The sequence below is a fragment of the Lithobates pipiens genome, unplaced genomic scaffold (genome assembly GCF_037356315.1).
Source record: "Lithobates pipiens isolate NorthernLeopardFrog02 unplaced genomic scaffold, aLitPip1_a1.2 Scaffold_8, whole genome shotgun sequence".
Taxonomy (NCBI): Eukaryota; Metazoa; Chordata; class Amphibia; order Anura; family Ranidae; genus Lithobates; species Lithobates pipiens.
The window spans coordinates 307,394,128-307,414,782 of record NW_027507903.1 but is presented as its reverse complement, the minus strand read 5'-3'; the positions used below and the strand labels follow the sequence as shown (position 1 = coordinate 307,414,782).

General features: G+C 45.1%; 1 protein-coding gene across 2 annotated transcripts in view; it reads left to right on the top strand.

The window, feature by feature from the left end:
* Positions 1-287: 287 nt before the first annotated feature.
* The window catches only part of SLC26A2 (solute carrier family 26 member 2), a 78,955-nt gene continuing 58,587 nt past the window's right edge, over positions 288-20,655 (top strand). Inside the window, exon 1 of one of the 2 annotated variants that reach the window (XM_077472694.1) lies at positions 288-422. The gene's annotated coding sequence lies outside the window, so the exon portion shown is untranslated. Of the gene's footprint in view, positions 423-16,610; positions 17,036-20,655 lie in introns of those variants that run through there. The other variant, XM_077472695.1, reaches the window with a different exon arrangement.

Below are 20,655 nucleotides of genomic sequence, written 5' to 3'. Positions count from 1 at the left end.
CAGTGTGTCCCCATACACAGGGTGTAGTGTGTGTCCCTATACACAGGGTGTAGTGTGTGTCCCCAAACACAGGGTGTAGTGTGTCCCATACACAGGGAGCATTGTGTCCCCATACACAGGGAGCAGTGTGTCCCCATACACAGGGTGTAGTGTGTCCCCATACACAGGGAGCAGTGTGTCTCCATACACAGGGTGTAGTGTGTGTCCCCAAACACAGGGTGTAGTGTGTCCCATACACAGGGAGCAGTGTGTAGCCCATACACAGTACACACCTCCCAGTCAGAGGGGGAGTAGTTAGTCCTCATCATCATCATCACTTGTTGCTCGGTTCTCCGCCTCCTGGCCGGCCCAATGACAGCTGCTAGCTCCTTCCAGGGCCCTGGCAGCCCGCTCTGATCACTGTGCCCAGAGCGGGGAGCCCGGTGAGTAGCAGGGTCCGATGACTGCGGGGAGGGGGTGATAGGGGGAGTGGAGGGGACAGGCTCTGTCCTGTGTGGGACTTGTCATTACCACCGTGCATACAACTTCCAGCAACTCCTGCTGGAGGGGAGGACCAGATGACATCCAGTTCAGCACTTGTCTGCTCCGCACTCATACCAGGCTCAGGGAAAAGTGGACTTGGCAACCTCCCTGGCAGTCTGATCTCCATAGATCGCTGCTGTGTGATCGCACATATGGGGCTGCTTGGGAGGGGGCGGGGCTACACTCTGCTAAGTGACAGCTCAGCTGCACGACCACTACACACTGTGATAGCTCATAACATACTCACACTGATCGCTGTGCCAGCTCATATACTTACACCGATCGCTGTGCCAGCACATATACTTACATCGATCGCTATGCCAGCACATATACTCACACTGATCGCTGTGCCAGCTCATATACTTACACTGATCGCTGTGCCAGCACATATGCTTACACTGATCGCTGTGCCAGCACATATGCTTACACTGATCGCCGCTGTGCCAGCACATATACTTATACTGATTGCTGTGCCAGCACATATACTCACACTGATCATTATGCCAGCTCATATACTCACACTGATCACTGTGCCAGCTCACATACTCACACTGATCGCTGCGCCAGCTCACATACCCACACTGATCACTGTGCCAGCTCACATACTCACACTGATCGCTGCGCCAGCTCACATACCCACACTGATCACTGTGCCAGCTCATATACTCACACTGATTACTGCGTCAGCTCACATACTCACACTGATCGCTGCGCCAGCTCACATACCCACACGGATCGTTATGCCAGCTCACATACCCACACTGATCGCTGCGCCAGCTCACATACCCACACTGATCGCTGCGCCAGCTCACATACCCACACTCATCGCTGCACCAGCTCACATACACTGATCGCTGCGCCAGCTCACATACCCACGTTGATTGCTGCGTCAGCTCACATACTCACATTGATCGGTGCGCCAGCTCACATACCCACACTGATCGCTGCGCCAGCTCACATACCCACACTGATCGCTGCGCCAGCTCACATACCCACACTCATCGCTGCACCAGCTCACATACACTGATCGCTGTGCCAGCTCACATACCCACGTTGATTGCTGTGTCAGCTCACATACTCACTTTGATCGGTGCGCCAGCTCATATACTCACACTGATCGGTGCGCCAGCTCATATACTCACACTGAAAGTTGCGCCAGCTCATATTACCACACTGATCGCTGTGCCAGCTCATATACCCACACTGATCGCTGCGCCAGCTCACATACTCACGCTGATCACTGTGCCAGCTCATATACTCACACTGATCACTGCACTAGATTTTATACCCACACTGATCGTTATGCCAGCTCATATAATCACACCGATTGCTGCGCCAGCTCATATACTCACATTGATCGCTACGCCAGCACATATACCCACACTGATCGTTGTGCCAGCTCATATACTCACACCGATCGCTGCGCCAGCTCATATAACCACACTGATCACTGTGCCAGCTCATATAGTCACACTGATCGCTGTGCCAGCTCACATACCCACAGTGACCACTGTGCCAGCTCATATACTCACACTGATCACAGCGCCAGCTCACATACCCACACTGATCGCTGCGCCAGCTCACATACTAACACTGATCGCTGCGCCAGCTCACATACCCACACTGATCGCTGCGCCAGCTCACATACTCACACTGAAAGTTGCGCCAGCTCATATTACCACACTGATCGCTGTGCCAGCTCATATACCAGCAGTGATCGCTGTGCCAGCTCATATACCCACACTGATCGCTGCGCCAGCTCACATACTCACGCTGATCACTGCGCCAGCTCATATACCCACACTGATCGCTGCGCTACATTTTATACTCACACTGATCGTTATGCCAGCTCATATAATCGCACTGATTGCTGCACCAGCTCATATACTCACATTGATCGCTACGCCAGCACATATACCCACACTGATCATTGTGCCAGCTCACATAGTCACACTGATCGTTGCGCTAGCTCATATTACCACACTGATCGCTGTGCCAGCTCATAAACCCACAGTAATCGCTGTGCCAGCTCATATACCCACACCGATCGCTGTGCCAGCTCTTATACTCACACTGATCACTGTGCCAGCTCATATACCCACACTGATCGCTGCACTAGATTTTATACCCACACTGATCGTTATGCCAGCTCATATAATCACACTGATTGCTGCGCCAGCTCATATACTCACATTGATCGCTACGCCAGCACATATACTCACACTGATCGTTGTGCCAGCTCATATACCCACACTGATCGCTGTGCCAGCTCATATACTCACGCTGATCCTTGTGCCACTCATATACTCACACCGATCGCTGCGCCAGCTCATATAACCACACTGATCACTGTGCCAGCTCATATACTCACACTGATCGCTGTGCCAGCTCACATACCCACAGTGACCACTGTGCCAGCTCATATACTCACACTGATCACAGCGCCAGCTCACATACCCACACTGATCGCTGCGCCAGCTCACATACTCACACTGATCGCTGCGCCAGCTCACATACCCACACTGATCTCTGCGCCAGCTCACATACTCACACTGAAAGTTGCGCCAGCTCATATTACAACACTGATCGCTGTGCCAGCCCATATACCCACAGTGATCGCTGTGCCAGCTCATATACCCACACTGATCGCTGCGCCAGCTCACATACTCACACTGATCGCTGCGCCAGCTCACATACCCACACTGATCTCTGCGCCAGCTCACATACTCACACTGAAAGTTGCGCCAGCTCATATTACAACGCTGATCACTGCGCCAGCTCATATACCCACACTGATCGCTGTGCCAGCTCATATAATCACACTGATTGCTGCGCTAGATTTTATACCCACACTGATCGTTATGCCAGCTCATATAATCACACTGATTGCTGCACCAGCTCATATAATCACACTGATTACTGCACCAGCTCATATACTCACATTGATCGCTACGCCAGCACATATACCCACACTGATCGTTGTGCCAGATCACATAGTCACACTGATTGTTGCACCAGCTCATATTACCACACTGATCGCTGTGCCAGCTCATAAACCCACAGTGATCGCTGTGCCAGCTCATATACCCACACTGATCACTGTGCCAGCTCATATACCCACACTGATCGCTGTACCAGCTCATATACTCTCACGAATCGCTGCGCTAGATTTTATACCCACGCTTATCGTTATGCCAGCTCATATAATCACACCGATTGCTGTGCCAGCTCATATACTCACATTGATCGCTACGCCAGTACATATACCCACACTGATCGTTGTGCCAGCTCATATACCCACACTGATAGCTGTGCCAGCTCATATACTCACACTGATCATTGTGCCACTCATATACTCACACCGATCGCTGTGCCAGCTCATATAACCACACTGATCACTGTGCCAGCTCATATACTCACACTGATCGCTGTGCCAGCTCACATACCCACACTGATCACTGTGCCAGCTCATATACTCACACTGATCACAGCGTCAGCTCACATACACTGATCGCTGCGCCAGCTCACATACCCACACTGATCACTGCACCAGCTCACATACCCACACTGATCGCTGCGCCTGCTCACATACTCACACTGATCGCGTCGCCAGATCACATACCTACACTGATCGCTGCGCCAGCTCACATACTCACACTGATCACTGTGCCAGCTCACATACCCACACTGGTCACTGTGCCAGCTCATATAGTCACACTTATCACTGCGTCAGCTCACATACTCACACTGATCGCTGCGCCAGCTCACATACCCACACTGATCACTGTGCCAGCTCATATACCCACACTGATCACTGTGCCAGCTCATATACCCACACTGATCGCTGTGCCAGCTCATATACTCACATGAATCGCTGCACTAGATTTTATACCCACGCTGATCGTTATGCCTGCTCATATAATCACACCGATTGCTGTGCCAGCTCATATACTCACATTGATCGCTACGCCAGCACATATACCCACACTGATCATTGTACCAGCTTATATACCCACACTGATCGCTGTGCCAGCTCATATACTCACACTGATCGTTGTGCCACTCATATACTCACACCGATCGCTGTGCCAGCTCACATACCCACACTGATCACTGTGCCAGCTCATATACTCACACTGATCACAGCGTCAGCTCACATACTCACACTGATCGCTGCGCCAGCTCACATACCCACACTGATCACTGCACCAGCTCACATACCCACACTGATCGCTGCGCCAGCTCACATACCCACACTGATCGCTGCGCCAGCTCATATACTCACACTGATCACTGTGCCAGCTCACATACCCACACTGATCACTGTGCCAGCTCATATAGTCACACTGATCACTGCGTCAGCTCACATACTCACACTGATCGCTGCGCCAGCTCACATACCCACACTGATCGCTGCGCCAGCTCACATACCCACACTGATCGCTGCGCCAGCTCACATACTCACACTGAATGGTGCGCCAGCTCATATAATCACACTGAAAGTTGCGCCAGCTCATATTACCACACTGATCGCTGTGCCAGCTCATATACCCACACTGATCGCTGTGCCAGCTCATATACCCACACGGATCGTTATGCCAGCTCATATACTCACACTGATCGCTGCGCCAGCTCATATACTCACAATGGATCATTGATCATACTCCTCATCCAGCAACTTTCATCACAAATAATGTCTTTTTTTTTGTTGTTTATACCTGGTATATTTACTATTTGCAGCTTCATCTAAGTTTTTTTTTATTTTTATTTTTTATAATGCATATGGTGTCTCATTATACCATACTTGATGTCTGTCATTATGCAAATAAGTCTGATGAAATATTTTTCATACTACAACTACTAATTCTACTAAAATTAAGGGCACATTCACTCTAAAATAAAGCCGATCTCCGCAAAATATTTTCTATGTGATTTGTTCATACATAAAGGGGTTGATTTACTAAAACTAAAAAGAAAACAAAAAAGAATTGCTAAGCTGCAAATTCATACAATTTGTTTTTGGGATTAGATACACTATAGGGTTCAATTTACGAAAACTGGAGAGTGCAAAATCTGTTGCAGCTCTGCATAGAAACCAATCAGCTTCCAGGTTTTTCTCAAAGCTTATTTGGACAAGTTGAAGTTAGAAGCTGATTGGCTATCATTCACAGCTGCTCCAGATTTTGCACTCTCTAGTTTTAGTAAATCAACCTCCGAAGTGTATTTAAAGACCAGTTCACACCACATGTAGTCCAGTGCATTTTCTTTCTGCATCAAAAATGCATGGAAAGTAGGTTGTATGGTTTTCAATGGCATAGTTCACACGAGTGCTTGCAGTTCCAGAAAATAAAGTAGAACATGCTGCATTTTTTCCTCACTTGAGTGTACTGGAACGCTGTAAAACACATCAAAAATGCACTGAAACGCATCCAAATGCACAAAAAATTTACACTGGAACACAGATGTCCCTATTTAAAGTTAATAAAAAAAAGAGGGGAATAAAATGCACTGGACTGCATCAAAAACGCACTGGAACGCATCAGAAACACGCATTCAGAAAAGCATCTGAAACACATCTGGAATGCGTTTTTATGGTGTAAACTGGTATATTGCAGCTTACCAATTCTTAGATGTGACGGCTGCATTTGTTTTCTTTTTAGTTTTACTAGAGCAACCCCTTTATGTATGATCATGGCATATAGAAAACATTTGCTTTTACATGCCCTTGTAGAGATCTGCTTTATTTTAGTGTGAACAAGCCCTGGTCATAGCTTTTTTTCTTTAAGGCTGCTTTCACACTGGGGCGGTATTCAGGCGTTACAGCGCTAAAAATAGCGCCTGTGTAACGCCTGAAAAAAACCGGCCCCTTTAACTCCAGTGTGAAAGCCGGAGGGCTTTCACACTGGAGCGATGCTCTGGCAGGACGGTGAAAAAAGTCCTGCTAGCCGCATCTTTGCAGCGGTGAAGGAGTGGTGTACTTAAGATGTGGATGTCACGTTGTTCCGGTCCAGAAGGATGTTCTGACTCCATGGTCCTGGTCCTCCTGACCAGCACCCAGGAAGGCTATGGCCTGGGTTGCGGATCCACCCGACTTATTGTCTCGGGGCTGGCTAGCCCGAGGCAAGGAAACTAAAGAAGGATTCCAAGGTGGTCCAGTGCTGTCTCCCGTAGTTGGAGAGGCCCAGTAACTTCGTAGCTATCCCGGGGAGGACTCTTCAGAAGAAGGCCACATACGGGTTGGTTTCTTAGCAAGAGCCTGGTGGGGCTGAAGTACCTAAGGCTGCTTTCACACTGGGGCGGTATTCAATGGTTACAGCGCTAAAAATAGCGCCCGTGTAGCGCCTGAAAAAAACCGGCCCCTTTCACTCCAGTGTGAAAGCCGGAGGGCTTTCACACTGGAGCGGTGTGCTGGCAGGACAGTGAAAAAAGTCCTGCTAGCCACATCTTTGGAGCGGTGTATTCACCGCTCCTAAACCGCTCCTACCCATTGAAATCAATGGGACAGCGCGGCAATACCGCCGGCAAAGCGCCGCTGCAGTGGCGCTTTGCGGGCGGGTTTAACCCCTTTTCGGCCGCTAGCGGGGGTTAAAACCACCCCGCTAGCGCCCACACACCGCCGCTAAAACGATGGTAAAGCGCCGCTAAAAATAGCGGCACTTTACCGCCGACGCCGCTCCCGCTGCAGTGTGAAAGCAGCCTTATGTTTACTGGGTGATCTGACTTTGTCTGATATTTTTCAACTTTAAAGCGGTTGTAAACCCCCCCCCCCCCCCCCCCCCCACCAAAAAAAAAAGCCCTGTTAGGCTGGATTCACACCTATGTAGTTTTGGTGCTTTTTGCATTTTGCAGATTTGCACTACAGCCCATTTAACATGGTTTCCTATGGAACACGTTCTGTAGTGCAAATCTGAAAAATGCAAAAAGCGCTAAAAATGCGTAGGTGTGAATCCAGCCTCAGACAAAGGCATAATGAGCTAGTATGCATTGCATACTAGCTCATTATGAAATACTTACCTTAGATCAGAGCTGTTGCAGTAGTCCTCGTAAAACCACTGTGACCGGCGACATGTCTCCCAGGCTCCAGCTCTGTGATTGGCCGGAGACGCGATGACGTCACTCCCACGCATGTGCATGGGAGCTGCCGCTCACGGCACGGCCGCTGTGGAAATGCATGAGAGGGCCCGTTTCTTGTTTGATGACGTTGGCGCAAGCGTATATGGTAAATACCCCCTAAACTGTACAGATTTAGGAGATATTTACAGTACCTACAGGTAAGCCTTATTATAGGCTCGTCTGTAGGTACAAGTGGTGTAACAGGGTTTACAACCACTAAGCTCTGGTTAACACTGAATGCAGCTTTGCGCTACTTCAACGTGATTTGAAAGCCACCGGTCAGCGTGATTTCATGTGTGGCTTGCTGACATCTGTGCTATTTCATACACAGATGTAAAGGCAAATCGCACATGAAATCACCACAAATTAGTGCAGGAACCTTTTTTCAAATTGGTGCAAGTCAAAGTCGCATTGGTTTTAATGGTTCCACAAGCACAAATAGGATCAACTTTTCATGCGATTTTGAACTGTCAAATTGCATAAGTCGCACCGCTGTGAACAGGGGCAAACTGAACCAAATGGCTAGACAAATTAGCAGTTAGAGGGTAGACACAAACCATTTACCACTGGCAGGGGTGCTTACGATGGTCAGCTTTTTATTTATTTATAGAAAACCTTTATCCTAAAAGGAACAAAATAGACTGTTTGCTGTAGCTGCTTATAGGGTACTGATTTCTGAACATCGGTATCCCTGGTCAAAACGTCTTGCATTCATTTTGCATGTATTTGTGTGTTTTGCGTGTGAACGAGTAAAATAAATTCTAGCGCTCAGAATGGAATTTTAACCTTTTCAAATTAACATTTAATGCATGTGTGTACGTAAAATTCTGACCAGCAACTCAGATTGCTGTATTATTTTTTTATTGCATGTTGCATGCCCGTGTGTACAGCCGCATTGAAAACAATGGGCAGCACACTACCATCTCCCCATAATGACAACCAGCAGGGGTTCTAACCACTCTATCCAAATCTAGAAAACAAATGTTGCCTTTTTATACTTCTTCTCATAGCCAAGTGGGTCCCTGAAGTTATTATGTTACCATTCTTTTTATTAGTGTTTAGTTACATTGTTTGTTTATTCTGGAAGTTAGACATCATTCTCCATTGAGTGTACAGTATATTATATTTTATTGATAAGAGGGTATTGAAGAAAGGTGTGTTCATATAGCCTTCAATGGGCCAGAAAATGCATAGAAAAATGGACATGTCACAATTTTAAAAATGCACCACAACACAACACACAGATCTGTGTGAGCACATTGGTTCAAGGTGTTCCTATTACACATATATATTTTTTTGCATTGCGACATGTATGTTAAAATGCTAAAGTGTGAACCAGGCCTGCTTTTAAGCAGCTGTGTTTTGATCTTAAAGAGGAAGTAAACCCTTCCAAACAACTTGGACCTATAGGTAAGCCTAGATTAAGGCTTACCTGTAGGTCCAAGCAATATCTCCTAAACCTATATGGTTTAGGAGATATTTGCCCGAAAATGGGCACCGCTGTCTACGGCGCATGCGCCGTAGACAGCGGCGCGCAGGCGCACTAAATGCGGCAAATCCAAGAATGGATTTGCCAAATTTGTCGACTCCCGTGCGCATGCGCGGGAGTGACGTCATCGCGGCTTCGCCGTATGACAGCGGCGGAGCTGCGAGGCGCGACTCCCGTGCGCATGCGCGGGAGTGACGTCATCGCGGTTGCGCCGCTGTCATTGGTCGGAGCTGCGAGACGCCACCAGCAAGATGGACGCGGCGGACTACAGGGATCAGCGGCGACTTCGCTGGCTCCTGTGTCAGGTAAGTGACACATAATGAGCTACTATGCGATGCATAGTAGTCCATTATGCTTTACCTTTGCAGGGAAAAAAAGAGGAAGTAAACCCATCAGGGTTTACTTCCTCTTTAAGGTGTTTGTAATTTTAACCACTTGAATACCGAGCACAACCCCCCCCCCCCCCCCCCGCACTTCCTGTGCAGGCTAATTTTCAGCTTTCAGCGCTGTCGCACTCTGAATGACAATTGCGCAGTCAGCGCCATAACCATATGAAATTTGTAGCATTTTTTTTTTCTTTCTTTCCAATGAGGTACAACATAGTACAAGTACATATTAAACCATGGTGTTACAGTGAAAGCAACACATTCTTGTTGCGATAAAACAATACCACTACCGTCTACAGCCGTCTGCGCCCAAGGGGAATAGGTAAAAACATATAAATGCATGGTCTGGAGACTCATTTCGACTCTAGGGGTTCCAGACTTTTTCAAAGAGATGTTGTTAGTCACAAAGGATACTAGCTAATTTCTCATTGATCATGACTAGGGATGAGGTTGCGGTTCGAGTCGAACGTAAATTTGACTCAAACATCGCGGGTTCATTTGTTCTAAGACAAACTGAACATATGGGGGGTTCACGAGAAATTCAAGCACTGCGAAACACCCCATAATGCAATGCAGTGCATTGCTGCATGATGATTGGCCAAAGCATGCACCTGACCTGCATGCTTTGGCCAATCACAGTGCGCTCTGCTGAGAGAGCCGTAATTGGCCAATCATGGCTCAGGGGGATTAAGTCCATGCCTCACACTATATAAGGCCCCTTTCACACGGATGATCCATTCAGGTCTGCCTGTCAGTTTTTTTGGTGGACCTGAACGGACACTCCATAAGCCTCTATGGAGGGACGGATGTCAGCGGTGACATGTCTGCTGACATCTGACCCGTTCCGATACGAAAAAGTGTGATGGAGGAAAAACCTATTTTTCCATCCGTCTGCGGATTGGGTCGGGTGAAGACGGACTCGGCGGTCCATCCTAATTCGACCCCCCATAGAGGAGAGCGGCGCTCTGACAGGTCTGTCCATGCGCAGTGTGCAGAGACCGACCTGCCATCTGCCTGCTCAGCGGGGATCGACAGAGCGATCGACACGTCCATGTAAAAGAGCCCTAAGGCTGCTTACATAGCGGCTGTGTGTAGTGTGTGGACTGAGATAGATTGAGCTAGATTAGGCAGGTTAGTTAGTAGCAGTGTATTTGATATATGTATATATATATACACAGTCTAGTATATATACAGTATATATACTCTGCATTTAGCATAGACTAGATATTCAGTGTAGACTCTATATTCAGCCTAGTGTATATATGTATATATATATATATATATATATATATATATATATATATATATATATATATGTTGAGGTCTTGTGGCCTGGTACTGTTCAGGGGAGGGGTGCTCTCTGACCCCCTTTTCCTGTGTCCTGCCAGGTTGCATGTTCGGATAAGGGTCTGGTATGGATTTTTGGGGGATCCCGATGCCATTTTTTTACATTTTTATCTTGGAGTTCCTCTAATATCCATACAAGACCCAAGGGGGGGGGGGGGGGCATGCCATTTTCAATGATTTTTTGTGTATATTGGCGAGAGCCGACAATACATTACAGCTGTAAGCAAGTTTCAATTACATTTTTTCCTTTAGAAATTACATTTTTCTGTGGTACTGTTATAAACATAGGAAAGATGTGCTACTTTACAGGCAGACTAGGGGGGGGGGCTCCCAGGCACACTATTTAAAGGAATATTTCATTTTTATTGTTTAACTTTAAGCATTATTAAAATCACTGCTCCTCAAAAAACGTCCATATTAAAAACTTTTTTGCATTGATACATGTCCCCTGGGGCAGTACCTGGGTCCCCATACACTTTTTATGGCAATAACTTGCATATAAGCCTTTAAAATTAACACTTTTGATTTTTCACGTTCGTGTTCCATAGACTTTAATGGTGTTCACATGTTCGCACAAAAATTTTTTGTCTGTTTGGCTCATCCCTAATCATGAGATTTTGTTTTTCATTATGGTAATCTTAGCTGCCAGTAAGATAAAGAAGGCAAGAGTCCTAAGATTTTTAGGTAACTCACTTGATAGGTCAGAAAATAGTGCCGTCTTAACATTTTTAGGAATATTCAATATGGTCACTGAATATACCAGGTTGAATATTATTGTCCAGTACTGTTTTACTTTTGGGCATGTCCACCAAATGTGGAGCATACTTCCTTCCTGACCGCAGCCCCTGAAACAGAGAGCGGATGCATCTAGGTAAATTTTTTGCCAGCCTTGTGGATACAAGATACCATTGTGACAATACCCTATAATTAGCCTCCACCAGGGAAGTATTTAATATTCCCCTGTGCACAAGGCCATCTTTAATATTGACTGAACCATGGGCAAAAAAATTTCTTGGGCTCTCCCCTCGCCATGCAATTTCGCTCTCCAACTGCTCTGAGACATAAAATAAATAGCAGCTAGACATAAAATAAGTTTACTGTATCCTATCAGGCAGTGATTGTGATTGGTTGCCAAAGGTTACAGTATATCATTACAGCTTACTGACTGGTTGCTATGGGTTACAGCACACATTAAGGCTCACTGATTAGTTGCTAGAGGTTACAGCACATGATTTCTGCTTGTTGATTGGTTGCTAGAGATTACTGTAAAGTAATACTGCTCACTGATTGGTTGCTATAGGTTACAGCACATCTTCTCCTCACTGCAGGGGGGCATGATATACAAATGAATGCCGCCTTTATTTACATATAAATGCAGCCGACCTCAGCTATTTAGATATGAATGCTGCTGCTATTTACATATGACTGCTGCCATTATTTACATATGATTGATGGTTATTTACATGTAAACACAAGGTCTGCAGGTGAGTCATCTGTACACAACAATGGGGCAGAGCTGGGCAGCATTAGTAACAGCACTTCACACTGAGATATCGGGACACGGCACAGTACTAAAACTTCAAGGCAGCTGCTTTGGGACCCACAACAATGACAGGGCCCAGGGCAGCTGCCCCTTTTGCCCTGCCTTAAAGACGGCCTTGCCTGTGCACCATGATCGACCACCAGAACCAGGCATCCTCATCTATAGTCTCCCCCAGAGCTGACTCCCAATCTAGTTGGTTAGAGAGTTTAGAACCCTGTCCTGAAAACAGAGTATACAGCTCTGTTATGCTACCACATGTCTCAGAATATATATGCAGCAGAAAAAACGATCAAAAGCAGCGCATCAAAGGGACTAGTAGATTGATGTGAAAAAGACTTTAAAATGTCATTTATTAAATGTAAACAATGAACACAGACATCTGATCCCTGCAGGATCTAAAACACATAAAAAACACCAATCATAAAATGGACAGATGTTTGATAATGAAAAGCTCCTCAGATCTCTCAATTAAAACTTTGGAAAGGTGAAAACCAAAGACCAATGTGCACAGCTATCGAATGCCTAATGAATGCAATCGATCATCTGAAAGAACCCAGAGCGTTGTATGAAAAGTCAGTGTAAACGAATGGAACAACGTTCCTAGGGACACTCACTTCATAGGTGTTCAATGGGCTGCAGAGCTGATGAGTCCAGTCTGATGACCGAGGGGGAGGTGTTTATTTCAGCTCCATCTGAAGCGTTCGGCTTGGAGGCAGAGGTGTAATGCTGCACGCTGGGTGGTAAGGATCAAGCTTAGTCACCAGATGATATCAGCTGTACACATAGGCAGCTTAGAGAACGCTGCACTGCTTGCAGCGCCGCTTGTCCGAACGGCTGTGGATCACATGAGAGGCTTGTCACGTGGAAGGCTGTGAAGGGGAAGGTTGCTATGCCGACTCTCCTGCTTACATGTTTCGCGCTCCTGCGCTTTGTCAAGCACCTATAACATTAATGAGTATTTAGGCTTAATGTACACGGGACATTTTACAACCTCTCCTGAATGATTTAACTTGACAGATAGTAATTGACGTTTAGAAACGTCAGTTTTGCTGCGTTTACATGCTGCATTTACCCGCATTTGCGTTTAGAAGTATTTATTTTTTTCTTAACCACATGCCGACCGGGCCATAGCCAAAAGATGGCTACAGTGCGGTCGGCTTATTCTGGGAGGCCATCCATGGACGTCCTCCCATCCGTGACCAACTGACCCTGGTTCCTCCCTCCCCTCACTGTACCGATCGGTACAGTGAGAGGGGAGAGGGTGAGAGATGGCAGCAGCGCTGTGGGCTGGATGTGTAGTGCCCACAGCGCTGCTCAGTGTCAATAATCTGCAGTACTCTGCCCATACTGTGCAACACTGTACAATACTCTGCCAATACTCTGCAACACTGTGCATTACTCTGCAATACTTTGCCAATACTCTGCCAATACTCGCCAATACTCTGCCAATACTCTGCATAAATTTTAAAAGAAAGAAAGATTTTTTTTTTTTTTCCGAATTTGCAGTCTTTTTTGATTTATAGTGAAAAAAATAAAAAACCCAGCAGTGGTTAAATACCACCAAAAGAAAGCTCTATTTGTGTGAAAAAAAGGACAAAAAATGTCATTTGGGTACAGTGTTGCATGACTGAGTAATTGTCATTCAAATTGTGGAAGCACCAAAAGCTGAAAATTGGTCTGGTTAGGAAGGGGGTTTAAGTGCCCAGTGGTCAAGTGGTTAAATGGTCAAAAAAATAAATGAAATGCAGCTAAACGTGAGTAGGTAAGTGAGTGCCAGTAAGTTTTTGGGTATCGTGTCAGTAAATTTCTATGTGGTAGGTTGGCAACACAGCAGGTCAGTAGAGCCTGAAGGGACTAACTTCAGTTCATTGCTGGACAGTCTATTAGATTTTGTAGAACTCATGTGTGCCTTCTTACACCTTTTCATGGACTGCATTCAACAGTTTTTATATGTTTTGAAGCCCAATGAGATACCGGTGCTATAGCCGCGAAGCCACAATTTATCAGCACTGGACATTTCCATGAGGCCTCATGCACATGCACAGTTTGAGGCTGAGAAAACAAGCTAGGGTAAAGTGCCAGCATTACTTTTCTGCACCCTGGGAGGCACTGGTGGCACGTATAGCTGGCACTAGAAGTGAATGGCTGTAGGCACGTGTATTCGGTTATACACCAATGCTGGCCCTAGAAGTGAATGGCTGTAGGCACTTTTATTTGGTTGTACACCAATGCTGTCCCTAAAACTGAATGGCTATAGGCACTTGTGTTCGGTTATACACCAATGCTGGACCTAGAAGTGAGTGGCTATAGGCACTTGTATTCGGTTATACACCAATGCTGGACCTAGAAGTGAGTGGCTTTAAGCACTTGTATTCGGTTATACACCAATGCTGGACCTAGAAGTGAGTGGCTGTAGGCACTTGTATTCGGTTATACACCAATGCTGGCCCTAGAAGTGAGTAGCTATAGGCACTTGTATTTGGTTATACACCAATGCTGGTCCTAGAAGTGAATGGCTGTAGGCACTTGTATTCAGTTATACACCAATGCTGGCCCTAGAAGTGAATGACTGTAGGCACTTGTATTCGGTTATACACCAATGCTGAACCTAGAAGTGAATGGCTGTAGGCACTTGTATTCGGTTATACACCAATGCTGGCCCTAGAAGTGAATGGCTGTAGGCACTTGTATTCGGTAATACACAAATGCTGGCCCTAGAAGTCAGTGGCTGTAGGCACTTGTACTTGGTTATACACCAATGCTGGCCCTAGAAGTAAATGGCTGTAGGCACTTGTCTTAGTTTATACAACAATTCGTTTATACAACAAACTAAAGGTTGCATGTATGATGTATCCTGCGAATCTGGAAATTTTGCACTTGTGGAATACATTATACATACATATTACATGTTTACACCGATGCATGAAAGCATCGCCATCTATCCGAGCACAAGCACCACTTCCATGGTATGTAAAAATTTTGTTCTTTTACGCTAGTGTATTTTTCCAGCCTCAAACCATCTGTGTGCATGAGTCTTAAGCCCTGTACACATGGTCGGAATTTCCAACCATGTGTAAAATCCGATCATATGTGGGCTCTATCGGAATTTTTCAGTCGGAAATCCCGACGGAAAAAGTTTGAGAGCTGGATCTAAAATTTTACGACAACAAAATCCGATCTGACTTTTTCCGGTCGTTTGTAGAGAATTCCGACAGACAAAAGGCTGCACATGCTCAGATTAAATTACGAGACCAGAGCTATTGGCTACTAGCCTTTACGTAGTCCCGTCGTACGCAGCGAACATCACCTCGTTCCGAATGATCGGATTTTCCGAAAACTTTGTCCGACTGTGTGTATGCAAGACAAGTTTGGCACAAAATCCGTCGGAAAAAATCTGAGGGATTTTGTTGTCGGAATGTCCGACCGTGTGTACAAGGCATTAGGTGGATGGCAGCAGCTAAGCCAAATATGCCAATCGCAATACCCAGTACTGAGTACAGTATAGCTAGGGTTGCCAACTGTCTGGGTTTTGAATCATGTGTCCATTATTCAGACAGGAATGTGGTTCAGAATAGGGCCTGACAGGAGGGTGAGGGAGCACTATGCACGTCACATTACTATTCTCTTTGGAGCACCCAAAGGTGTCCCAGGTCTGTTACAATCCTATAGTGTATACTAGAAAATAGTTTTTTTGCTGTGTGCTGCAAAAGCGTTCAAGTTTGGCTTGAAGAAAAAGTGGCAACCCTAAGTATAGCAGTGCTTCAGACTCCAACTTGATCTTCAGAAATTCAAAATGAAACTTGAATTAAATTAGCTGTATAAAAAAGCTATAGAAAGTTCTCCTTTATTCAGTGGCAAAGGCACAGATTGTGGAGGGATATATTTAACCTAGACTGTGTGACATGATGATAACACAAGCAGCCATCACATGCACTTTGCAGTCCCTGCTTTCCTTTATGTTCATGCTCTTTCTGACACGTTAAAAGAAATTCACGTCTTTTCCTCCATCAGGAATGTTTGTATTGTTTGTAACCTGAATGTTGGGATTGTGCTTGCTGAATGTGGACTTGTAATGGTGATTCAGCAACTTGTATTTCATAATTTTTTTTTGCATTCGGTGACATTTGGTCACCAGAGTTCAGCGACATCTATTGCATTGTTTGTTTCTAGGTTGTGTGAGGAAATTAGAATAGAATGTGTGATTTCATCAGCTACGTATCTACTGCCTGTAGGTTTAGTGTTCTTTCTTTAATGAATGTTTTGCAAATAGGATTTCTTCCATGTACTATAACAGAGCGGTGCCAGTTCCCAACGTTTACACAATTCTTTGGGTTCCTGCACATGCCCAAGGAAGATATGTTTCCCTGCTTCCCTCTCTCATAGCTCACAGAGGCAACACCTGATGAGGTAGCTGGGTTAGTGATCTGCAGCCATATTGGAGGCCCTCTTTTGTCAGAAGGAAGTGCCAGAGCAAGCGGGCCGGAGCCTAAAAGCACTCGTTTTCTTCAAAAGACCCATCTGCTGTGGAGAGGTCCTCTCCAGAGTATTGCAGTTCCAGTGGGGAGGGCTTTATCTTCATACCTCAGATCCCTCCAGCTGTTCCCCTGTGTTACCAGAGCTGCCTTGGACTTCACTGTGAGTGACACTGTTTATGAGGATAATTGCAAGTAGATGTTTGTGTTCTGTACTGTTTTACTGAAGTAGTGATTTGCAGCTAGACCGTGGGGTTGATTTACTAAAACTGGAGAGAGCAAAAACTGGTGCAGCTCTGCACAGAAACCAATCGACTTAAATTTCTCTGTCAAAGCTTAACAACTTCAGCCCCTGAAGGACTTACCCCCTTCCTGACCAAGCCCTTTTTTTTGCGATACGGCACTGCGTCGCTTTAACTGACAGTTTTTGGTCATGCGACACTGTGCCCAAACAAAATTGATGTCCTTTTTCCCACAAATAGAGCTTTCTTTTGGTGGTATTTGATCACCTCTGCGGCTTTTATTTTTTGCACTATAAACAAACAAAGAGCGACAATTTTGAAAAGAAAACAATATTTTGAAATTTTTGCTATAATTACCATCCCAAAAAATTATATATATATATATATATATATATATATATATATATATATATATATATATATATATAAATGCTTTCTTCCACAGTTTAGGCCAATATTTATTCTTCTATATATTTTTGGTAAAAAATTAAAAATTAGCAATAATCGTATATATTGATTGGTTTGCGCAAAAGTTATCACGTCTACAAAATAGGGGATAGATTTATGACATTTTTGTTATAATTTTTTTTATTAGTAATGATGGCATCCTGCGATTTTTATTGTGACTGCGACATTTCAGTGGACAGATCAGACACTTTTGACACCATTTTGGGACCATTGGCATTTATACAGCGATCAGTGCTATAAAAATGCACTGATTACTGTGTAAATTTCACTGGCAGGGTTAAACATTAGGGGGCGATCAAGGGGTTAACTGTTGTGCTCTCTCAGTGTGTTAGTATGTTCTAACTGTAGGGGGGGGGTGGGCTTTCTAGAACCTGACAGAGATTATTGCTCTCGATCACTGTAGTAGATCCTTGTCATGTTGCTAGGCAGAACAGGAAAATGTCTTTTTTAGGCATCTCCCCATTCTGCCTCTCTGTGCCATGATCGCGGGCCACCAGCGGACATCAAGTCTGCAGGCATGCTCCCACGCGGCGGGCGCTCACTGCCCGCAGATGAAGCAGAGATATATATGGGTATGTTGTTTTACGCACCCGTGCCACTTTGCCGATGTATATCGGCGTGAGACAATCGGCAATTGGTTAAAGTAGAACTATGGGCAAAACTTTTTTTTCTTTTTTTTTTACATTTTGGATAAAGTAAGGGAGGGTTATGACGCCTATCAATTTTTTTTTTCGTTCTCTCTGTCCCATTGTGGAGAATTCCCTTCACTTGTTGTCCTGTAGTCAAACAGGAAGTGAGAGGAAATCCTTGCAAATTAAGTGAATTTCTTGGGGACCCCCGGTTCATATGAACTAGTATCACCATTGGAAGATTTCCCCTCTATTACTTTTCTGGGGACAATTAAAAATTTGGGATTTTTTTTTTACTTTCCTCATCTCCTTAATGGGGGCACAGGCAGAAATAAAAACCTGTCAGGGGTCCTAATCCCTCTCCACTCCATCCAAAACCAAACAAAAACGTTTTGCTATTAGTTATACTTTAATTGAAGTTAGAAGCTGATTGGCTACCATGCACAGCTTCACCAGATTTTGCATTCCCCTGTTATAGAACAAGGACATGCAATTAGCAGATCTCCAGCTGTTGCGACACTACAAGTCCCATGAGGCATAGCAAGACTCTGACAGCCACAAGCATGACATCCAGAGGCAGAGGCATTATGGGACTTGTAGTTTTTCAACAGCCGATGGTCCGCTAATTGCATATCCTTGTTATAGAGCATTATAGAGTGCTATGCAACCACATGTTACCTTGATGGAGTCACACAGAGAATGCTGTGAAGAGTCCATGTTTGTACAGCTTTCATATGTTTACGCATCTTTCATGTTATAGAATCTTATAGAAACTGTGCTGTTCAACCACATTATTCCTTGATGGAGTCACAGAGACAATGCTGGGAAGAGTCCAGCCATGTTTGTGCAGCTCTCATATGTTTATGCAGCTTTCATGGTATAGAATCTTATAGAAAATATGCTATGCAACCACATAATACCTTGATGGAGTCACAGAGACAATGCTGTGAAGAGTCCATGTTTATGCAGCTTTCATGTTATAAAGTTCCTACAGAGATTGTGCTATGCAACCACATAATACCTTGATGGAGTCACAGAGACAATGCTGTGAAGAGTCCATGTTTATGCAGCTTTCATGTTATAAAGTTCCTACAGAGATTGTGCTATGCAACCACATAAGACCTTGATGGAGTCACAGAGACAATGCTGTGAAGAGTCCATGTTTATGCAGCTTTCATGTTATAAAGTTCCTATAGAGATTGTGCTATGCAACCACATAATACCTTAATGGAGTCACAGAGACACCTGTGAAGTAAGTTGAAAGTTAAGCTCTTAACACATGTGATTGTTCAATAGTACAGGGGTCTCCCTGATTCGATACAAGTTGATTGCATAGTTCAGGTAGGTCCTCATATTACATAGTTTTGGCAGATCTAAAGATGATTCTACAGAAATGATATGGTCAGATTTTAAAGTGTATGCTTAGCCAAACAGTTTCTGTCTGATTATTCAACGATTACTCATTCTGTTAACGGGGAATCTGGGATGGGTGCCTCTTCCATTTAGGCATAGTAACTCTCTTCTTACTTATTATAAATGGTCACACTTTAGTCCACCAAGCTAAAAAAAAAACAGCAGGCGTGATGGTTTACGGCAAATTGCCGTATTTGTAAGATATTTACTAGACAGAGATTTTGATGAAAGAAGTTTGATATGATTTCATAAATATTTGTCCTGTGTAAACCTAAGGCCCCTATCACACTGAGGCGCTTGTAAACTGCCAGTAAAACACTGAGCGCTTTTAAAGAGCTTTTTAGTCGCTTTTGAAGTGCTTTCCATTCATTTCAGTGCAGAGGGGCGTTTTTTCACTACCCTACCAGCGCACTGCCCCAGTGTGAACACATTCATTGATTTTAATGAAAATAGGTTTTCGTGAGCTTTTCAGATGCTTTTTTTTGCGTGAAAAGCGCCTCAGTGTGAAAGGGGTCTTAGGGTACTTTTATACCGAGGCAGTTTTCACTCATTATAGCGCTAAAAATAGCACCTGAAACATGCCTCTCAAGCGGTGCGCTTGCGGGACAGGAAAAAAAGTCCTGCAAGCAGCATCTTTGGGGCGGTGTGGCAGTGCTGTATATAGTGCTCATACACAGCCCCTGCCCATGAATGAATGGGCAGTGCTTTGGAAGCGCCTGAAAAGCGTTTTGGAAGCGCCGCAACACAGGCGCTATAAACCCCTACTTCAGGCGCTAGCAGGAGTTAAAAGCAGCCCACTAGTGGGCGAAAAGCGCCGCTAAAACTACGGTAAAGCGCAATGGTAAACCGCTAATGGACCCACTGCCCCAGTGTGAAAGTACCCTTAGTGATCTCTCCTCTCTAGCAAAAGAGGGTCCACTTCTTTCTGTCAGTGGGGTTCATTTACTAAAGGCAAACAGACAAGTACAGTTGCACTCTGCAAGGGCATTTGCTCGAGAGTTTAGGAAATGAAGAGAAGCTCTGCTGACTTC